Source organism: Pteropus alecto, unplaced genomic scaffold, assembly GCF_000325575.1.
Source record: "Pteropus alecto unplaced genomic scaffold, ASM32557v1 scaffold113, whole genome shotgun sequence".
Classification (NCBI taxonomy): Eukaryota; Metazoa; Chordata; class Mammalia; order Chiroptera; family Pteropodidae; genus Pteropus; species Pteropus alecto.
The window spans coordinates 3,340,950-3,350,055 of record NW_006433949.1 but is presented as its reverse complement, the minus strand read 5'-3'; positions in this window follow the sequence as shown (position 1 = coordinate 3,350,055).

Here is a 9,106-nt window from a genome sequence, read left to right as displayed (position 1 = left end):
TGTGTCCGCACCCAGCAGGGGAGTGTGTCAGGTAGATAGCACAGTGGGGATAGGAGGGCCCCTCGGGTAGAAGGGCGGTAATTACAGAGCTCTTGGTATTGTTTTTATTACTATTTTTAAAAGGATTCATGAGAAAGATAAAAAATTTCAGATAATTCAGATATCTGTAAAGATGAAAGTAATAATCTAAAATCATGCAACCTAGAGATAAGCCCCAGTCTTTTTTCTCTCCCCTCAGGGCTTTCTAGGCAGAATGAGAGCACTTTTTCCTCTTGCAAACAATCCTATAATGGACAACCTTTTGTTACGTATAGGTCTATATAATAATTTTTAATGACCACATGGTGTCAATTTCATGGGTATACAATAATGCTGCTGAGGATGTTTAGCTTATTACCTTTTTTTTTTGCTACTACAAATAATGCATTGATGATATGCTTCTTCGTGCACAGTTGCATGTTTATCTGATACCTATTTTCGCCAAATTTTACTCACTTGCAGTGTATGAAAGTGTCTCTTTTGCCATACCCATGAGAACCCTGTGTGACCATTTTTTAAATCTTTGCTAATGGATCTCAGTGTTCTAATTTATATTTAATTTCTAGTGAGGTGAACTCTTTTCCATGTTTTGGCCATTTGTCATTCAGATGTGATGAACTGCCTGTTGGCAACCTTCTTACAGAGCATTTTTACAGGAGGGAATCCTAAATCCCTTTTCTTTCTCAGCCCTGTATGACACCTACTGTGTGCGTACAGAAGCAAGTGGCTCATATGTTAACAAACTTTTCCAGTTGTTGTAGGGCAGCTAATGGGAGCAGTTTTGCCCTTAGGGGACATTTGGCAATGTCTGGATACATTTTTGTCCCAACTCGGGAGGATGGTACATCTAGGAGACTAGGGGTGCTGCTAAACATCGTACAGTGCACAGGACAGTCCCCACAACACAGAATTATCCAGCTCCAAACATCAGCCGTGCCGAGGTAGCGAGGCCCTGTGCTCCAGTCATGTTTCCCCCTTAGGCTGAACAGAAGAGCTGTAGGAGCTGCGAGCTGACTTTATTATGTCCCTGTCCTTGCTTTCTGCGGTGCTGAAGTGCAGCTGATTAAATTACCCTGAAATCCCACAGGACCTGCTCCTTCCCCGCAGGTCTCCACCAGCCCAGTGCTGCCTCCGGGAACAATGTTATTACTCTGCCGTGGTGTCCTTTGCGCACTGACAGAACCCAAACGCAGACACTTCAGCTGCAGAATGACCTGGAGCTTTAGACACAGTGCCCTCCCCTCTGCAACAGATTTGCTCTCCCCGGTCCCCTACAGCAGCTCTTTGCACGGAGAGACTTTGAGATGGCAGATGCCACCACAGATTCCATTTGGAAAACTAGACATTCTATAAAAAGGTACCACGTAAGTAAATAATAATTTAAAAAAAAAAAAAAAAAAAGCCAGTGAGATTATGAGTTCTTCCTGCACTTGTGTGTTGGCACATTGCTGCCTAGGCCCTATTCTGTGTGGACTTTTCTTGTTCATGGTGTGAGTACAGTTTGGGTACCAGTATCCCTGTTTTCCCTCAGTCACGTGTCTGTGACGTTCCTCGTCCAGTCCGCTTTCACAGACATGAAGAGGAACAGGTAGCAACAGCCGTGTGCTGTGCGTGGGAGAACAGTGTGGGTCTGATTCGTGTCTGACATTAAAGCTGAACTGCTGGACTTCCTATTCAATGAAAGTACAACCTTTACTATTACAATAAAACAGCTTGCCAGTTACAACCAATGGGCGAAGCAATTATTCAGATATTTGAACAGGAGTCCAGTTTTATTCTTCCTTAAGACTGCATGTTCAGTGCACACAGAGGGACCAACACATCACTGCTAGAAATGCATTATTTATACGCTGGCACTTTGAACGTTTTTGATGGGTTAAAGAGTTTTTGCAGTCTTTGGGTTTTTTTAATTTGTAAATTTTTTATGCAGTGTACAGTAGGCATGCTCTGGTCAGCTTACATCCAGATGGTCACAGACTCTAAAGTGATAAATGAGAAATCACCACTGTCAGTGAAATTCAAGACTTCAGACTATGTTGGCTACACCTCACTGTTACCAAGGAGGTTGTGTGTGTGAGCGTAACAACAGCGGTGTGGAGTATGTGAGTAGCATCCCGATTGTACTGACAGGAGCACCGGCATTATTGACCTTGAGTAAATTATCCTCTTCTGGCTTTGGTTCCCTCATTGGTCAAATGAGGGTGATCGCTAAGGTACCTTGCAGATCCAAAATTCTGATTTTTGTGACTAGTCGAAGATCCCACCACATATTAAGGCAACACTGGAGCCCATGTCTCCCAGTGGCTGGTCCTTGGCTTTGAGTCTCACACGGTGAGTGCAGACCAGCCATCTGGAGCAGAGCCCACTTTCCTCAGACCAGGGCTTCGCCCTCTCTCTTGAAGATTAAAACCGAGGCTAGCCATTTTCTGCCTCTTCCTCCTCAAATTTTAAATAGACACCATATTATTCTCTGCTGGGACCGACTTATCATGTATTGCTGCTCTGCACCTGGGCAAACAGCTGCTGTTTTCCATCATAAAAACAGCTGCCTTTTGGCAGGGACGCACAGAACTGTGTTTGGTAGCTGTACCTTAATACAGTGCTAAATTATTTAGGTGTGCTTATCCTGAGATACCTAGATGTCTAGGAATGCCTAAGAAGGGCTTCTGCAGTCATCAGGAAGAGGTTTTCCTTTAATTTCTTTTATGATTACAAGGCAGAAACCTTAAAATGTAAGAAACTACATTTTAAAAATGTATGACATTATAAAGAAATTGTGCCAAATTAGATTCTTAGCCCTCACAGATAATCACTAATTAAAGTTTGGATATAACGTTTTGCCTACATTTTGTACGTAAACGTGTATTTTGCGTTAGTACATAAATTAAGGTAGAATTCTGCTGTGTAGTATTTCAGAACAGTTCCTGTTGAATTGATTTAATCCAATAATAGCTAATTAATTTACAGAGGAGGAAAGTGCACATTTTGCTTGGATCATCTAGCCTCTAAAATAAGTTGAGTAAAAAAATAATAAAAGTCAGGTTAAAGGTGAAAGCCCTTTTATAGTTGTAGACAATCTTGTCTTTGCATTTCCGCGTCTCTTTTCCTTGTCTGGTTTTTACCCAGTGGGGGGGAAAAAAAAAGGCTTTTGTTCTTCACCAGTAAATTATTGGCATTCCACCTGGGCCAGAGCTGACCTGCATGAAGCATGCTGAGGACAAAGCTGCTTATGCAGACTTCTGCTTTCCGGAGGGAGCTGAGAGAAAGATGGGGGGATCCCGCTGCAGATCTCCTGAGCATGCCGTTCACTTTAGTGAACCACACTAAATGCAGAAATTTAAAACATAAAAAAATCTTGAAAAGGTTGGAAAGGCCATGTGGACCGTCTTTCCTGACGGCTGGTACAGCGAAGGATGATCTGCGCTCAAGGCAGCCCAGGTTTCCCCCAGAGCCAGCTCTGCTCTGTCAAATGTCTGGCCTATATGATGGTTTTTGAGGGCACCAGGGACCTCGGTTTTTAAAGATGTTCCTAAGTGTTCCCTGGGACCCGCCCAAGGGCACTCTTTGGAGCTGGAATCTGCTGCATTCGCTCTCCACCAGAGGCTCAGCGGCCCGGAGTGCCCCCTCACAGGCTGACTCAGTTTCTCGTGGGAGGTTCTCATGTGGGCAGCAGTTCAAGGCCTGCTCCTGGAGCTCGGTCCCCGATATCCGTACCCTTCCCTAGCTTTGTCTGCAGCCTGCTGAGTGCCAACTTGGAAGCCTGACAGTCTTGCAGCAGCTTAGCAGTCAGCTGGGCTCATTTATTTGACACAAATAAGCTCATTGACCTGATTTAGTGTAGGGAGGAACTAGAGTCAAATGTGATCTTTAAGCTTTGTCTTTTCACTGCAGCCTTTTCCAACCTCCAAGGACAGCTGCCTAGTTAAACGATGCTCATGGCGCTGTTTCAGAGGAAGGAGGGAAGAGAGGGGAGAGGAGACAAGAATGAGGTGCTGATGGCACAGCCACCAACAGTTGCTTTTTATGCCACTTGGTGGCACCAATTCCACAGGTTTTCTGTCCTCAGCATAATCCTTGTCAAGAGATTGTGGGACCCCTGCCTGCATGGACTCCCTCTCCCTAGAACAGTGTCTGCAGGTGGGGAATCACCTGATAGTGATGACAAACCAGAACTTCCCCAGGTGCTGTCGATCTCGTGCACAGGGACTCAGGGGAGTCACCTTGGTCTGCTGCTAGTGCTGTCAGAGACCAAGGCTTCACTCAGTGCCCACGACCACCCCTTCCTTCCTCTCCCACTTACCAAGGCGAAACGTTGGGCAGGTCGCTTGACTGTTCTTACCACAGCGAGGAAACAGCCTGTGAAGTTTGTACAATGCACCGTTCTGCGTACGCACGTTCACCTTCACCTTCACACTGCACCATCTTCTGAGGCAGGTGTTTGTTCTGATCTTCGTTTTTACAGAGGAAGGCTCTGATGCATGGATTAAATTTTGCTTGCGGTTACACCATGAGACGGTGGAGCTGTATGCAAACCTCAGCTCCTGAAAGTACGTACAGGCGCAGTAGACAGCGTGTTGGCTTGGTACATTGTGATAACAGCTACTGTCTTCTGGTCATTTCCTGTGGGCAGGCGCTGAGTTCAAGGCTGCTTATTTAATCCTAACAACCACTCTCACGAGTTAGGCAGGTAGATCTTTTCATCCTCGTTTTAAGGAAAAGAACTCAGAGATTAAGAACTTTGCATAGAGACATACTGTCTTGGTGGTTTAGACCAGGATATTGATTGAACCCAGATGTTTCTTGCTCTAGAACCTGGACTTTTAGGCCCTGTGCTGTAGGAGGAAGAGTCGCACTGAGCTCAGTGCTAGGAGGGCCCTAGGTAGAGTGAAGTTTGCTATTTGCCCTTGAGTTGGGATCATCTTTGATTCTGGACTTTTAGGCCCTGTGCTGTAGGAGGAAGAGTTGCACTGAGCTCTGAGTGCTAGGAGGGCCCTAGGTAGAGTGAGGTTTGCATTTCTCTGAAGTTTGCTATTTGCCGTTGAGTTGGGATCATCTTTGATCTCAGCAAAATGGTTCACCTTCTAGCTGCTGGTCCCTGCCAAGAAGGGTTTGTGAAGAATATATTGGAGAGAGGACTTGGCCTTTCAGCACAGCCCGGGGGAGAGGGCTGTCTCTCAATAACCGCTGAGCAGAGTCCTAGTAACGGGCCGCATTGTGTCCCCTCCAGAGTTCTTATGCTGAATCCCCAAGCCTCATACCTCCACATGTAACCATATTTGGAGATGAGGCCTTCGAAGAGATGATTAAGTTAAAATGAGGGTGTTAGGGAGGGTTTTCGTCCAGTAGGATTAGTGTCCTTATGAGAAGAGGGAGACACGAGAGCTGCGAGAAGGCAGCCATCTGCAAGCCAAGGAGGGGGCCTCAAGAGAAACCAGAGCTACTGATGCCTTGACCTTGAACTTGCAGCCTCCAGAACTATGAGAAAATAAATTTCTGCTGTTTAAGCCACCCGGTCTGTAGTCTTCTGTTAGGGCAGCTCAAGGTGACTAATACAGTCCTCAAAGGAAATAAGTGCTGAGTTAATCTGCAAATCCAAAGGACGGTACAGGGCAGGAAGAATCACTGGGTTGCACTGCCAGAGTCCTTTCTGGCTCCAGTGTCTTGTCTTTTCTGGGCCTGTTTGCCCACCTGTGAAAGTGTGTACACAGGATCACACGTAAGGGTCCTTTTAGCCCAGGCATTCTAGGAGCCTAGTTGATGACTTCTAGGAGTGTTGTTTTAAACCAGTGCTGTTTATCCTGAGGGAGATTTGGGCCCCCAGAGAACATTGGCCAATGTCAAGATATTCTTGATTGTCACAACTGTGTAGGTGGAGGTGCTGTTGGCATCTACTGGGTAGCTGTCCAACATCCTGTGGTGCACAGGGCAGCCCCCTCCACAAAGAACTCTCTGGCCCCACACCTCACTAGTGCAGGGATGGAGGAACCCTGGGATAAACTCTTCCCCCTCGAATGGTGATGACTCTGAGGCAGCAGTCCCAGTTGTTGGCTTGGCAGGTTTTTACTTAGCATTTACCAAGTGCCCAGCTCTGTGCTGGGTGCTGGGAAGATAACTTCGGAGTTTAAAATCGTGTCTGTTGAGTGATTGCCATTCCACATTCCCACCAGCAACGCATGGGGGTTCCATTTTCTCCACGTCTTCACCAACACTTGTTATTGTCTTTTTTTTATTATGACAGCCATCCTAGTGGTTATCAAGTGGTATCTCATTGTAGCTTTGACTCGCATATCCTGATGGCTAGTGATATCGAACATCTTATAATATATTTATTGGCCACTTGCATATCTTGTTTGGAGAGATGTCGCTCTAATCCTTTGCCCAGTTTTAAATTGGATTGTCTTTTTATTGTTGAATTGTTAGAATTCTTTGCATATTTTGGATACAAGCACCTTATCAGATACATGATTCGCAAATGTTTTTTTCCCATTCTGTGGATTGTTTCACTTTCTTGATGGTGTTCACTGAATCACAAAAGTATAATTTTGATGAAGTTCAATTTATCTAATTTTTCTTTTGTTGCTGTGCTTTTGGTGTGATATCTAATGCCACTTGATTTTTAATGATAATATTCCTTGGAATGGATGTAATAGGAAGGGGTAATTATTTGATCGTAACTTGCTTAATGTTCTTTGTTTCAAATGCCTTTGGCAACTTCCTCCCCACCACTAACCACCACCACCACCTTTATTCTGGGGACATCTGGAGTCCTACCAAAAGCCATTCGCGTATCTCGTCCGATCCCTGTAGCCCTTATAAACACGTCATTGTTCCCTATGCTGCTTTTTCTCCCCCACGGGTGTGTTTAGAAGTGCTCGGACCGCTGCGAAACGATTGGCAAGGCACACAAGTCTCCAAGCACCGCAGCTGCAGTGGCCCTCTGTCCTTGTCATTTCACTGTGGGCGGTTGCACCAACGCAACCTTGCAGGACCACGTCGCCATCTGCTGGCAAAGGTGGGAAAGTGCAATACCAGGAACTTGAGATTCTTTTCCTTTTTTCACTTATCCGTGGCAGATTGTCAAGCAGCAGATAATTCTTTTCATTCTGGCCTACTCCTGTTGCTTTGAAAGGTCTTTCTCCCTTTGGAGCTAGTATTTAAATATTAAACCACTTACTAAAACTGAATCTGTTTTCTACAAGGCAAGGAAGCTTGTGGTTTTTGTGCCATGGGCTTATGTGAAAAATTTCATCATGGAGTAGGAAGCAATACTTAACCTCAGGGGAGGAAAGGAAAATGGATACAGGTCGTTTCTTGTATCATGTTGGTAATAGTATCACCATAACTGTTAGGTCTCTGATACTCTGGAACTCTGTCAGGTGTATCATTATACCTGCTTCTCCCGGCTTTCCCAGGTAAATGTATTGTGATGAGAATGTGGCCCTGAGGAGATAAATGACTGACCTTTGTTTGTTTTCTAGAACAGCATGGACAACAACTTTATATTTTTTAATAAATGATAGAATAGTTAGGTGTGAAATTATTACAGCCTAGTATATTGTCTTATACTCTGTTTTAATAAGTATTGAATGAATGAAAAAAAAAGTAATTTCTGTATCCTGATTTCTGACTCATTTTTTTTTTTTACTGGTCTTAAACGCCTCAGTCATTTCAATAAATATTTGTAATGTTGTTCAATGAGAGAATATGGGTTTACAACTTTTATTCTTTAATAAAAGGAATCAAAATGTGATGTGAAGATAATGTGCAGAAAAATATACACAGATGTTCACAGCAGCGTTATTCACAACAGCCAAAAAGTGGTAATATCTGAAATGTTCTCAATTGATGGGTGGCTAAGCAAAATGGGGTCTAGCCATACAATAAAATATTTATTTGGCCGCAAAAAAAGAATAAAGTACCGATGCGTGCGACAGCGTGGATGAATCTTGAAAACATTATGCTAAGTGAAAGAGGCTGGACACAAAAAGCCACATAGTGTATGATTCCATTTACATGAAATATCCAGAATAAGCAAGTCTATACAGACAGAAAGCAGATTAGTGGTTACAGCTGCTTCAGTCTTCAGTTTTAGCTCCAGAGCAGGCATAGACAATATGCACACAAATGGGCATGGCTGTGTTACAGTAAAACTTTATTTACACAGACAGGTCGAGGGCCAGATTCAGCCTGTGGGCCACAGTTTGCTGACCTCTGACTTGGTGGACCAGCCTTAATCGCCCAGACTCCTTTCTTAGTGTTGCCTCTTTTTTTTAGAGACTAAGTGCTAGGAAAATGGGAATCTTTTCCTCAGTGCTCCTGGGAAGGTTGCTAAAAACAATGAAAGGCCACCTTCAGAGAAGGGCCTCCACCAAGTGGAAGCAACAGGAATTCGGAATTTTAATCCTATGGCGATGCTGAGAAATGAAGATTCTGCTCTCTTCCCATTGTCCCTCAGTGGAAGGCTGGGGGTTTTAATTAGCTAATGTTGGCAAATTGCTTTGAAGAAAATTGTAAAATGTTTCATGCTACGAGTCCCAAGAATCCTAATTAACTTTCCTTAAAGATACCACCTGGAAGTGTGATGTTTTGTTCCTTAAGGTCCAAGCCAGAAAGAATAACCTGCACATCAAAACCTGGTTTTTAAGCAAACATAACAATGTAAACGGATCTCTGCGTCGACACATTTTCTTCCTTCTGACTATTCTGCTTCCTCGCAGCTGGGATATGAGACCCCACAAATGGAGGGTTTTTTTTTTTGTTTTGTTTTCCTGTGAGAGCATGGTGGCCAGGGGGGCACGAAACAAATTAACTCATCCATTTGTTGTCATTGCCTCTGCCTTTTGGATTTTTAGCTTATGCACCAGAGGCCCCGCCCTGGCATGTCAAGGTCACAGAGAGGAGGAGGCTGGCAGCCACTCAGTCATCCAGCAGGGCTGGCCCTCAGGTACCCCAGCCCGCGAGAGAGGTGTGCATGCTCTGTCGCTCTTAACAGCTGGGTAATGAATTTGCTCTCCAACATTCTGGTTTCCTGTGGTGGCGGTGGCGACAGCAGCAGCATCTGATCTGT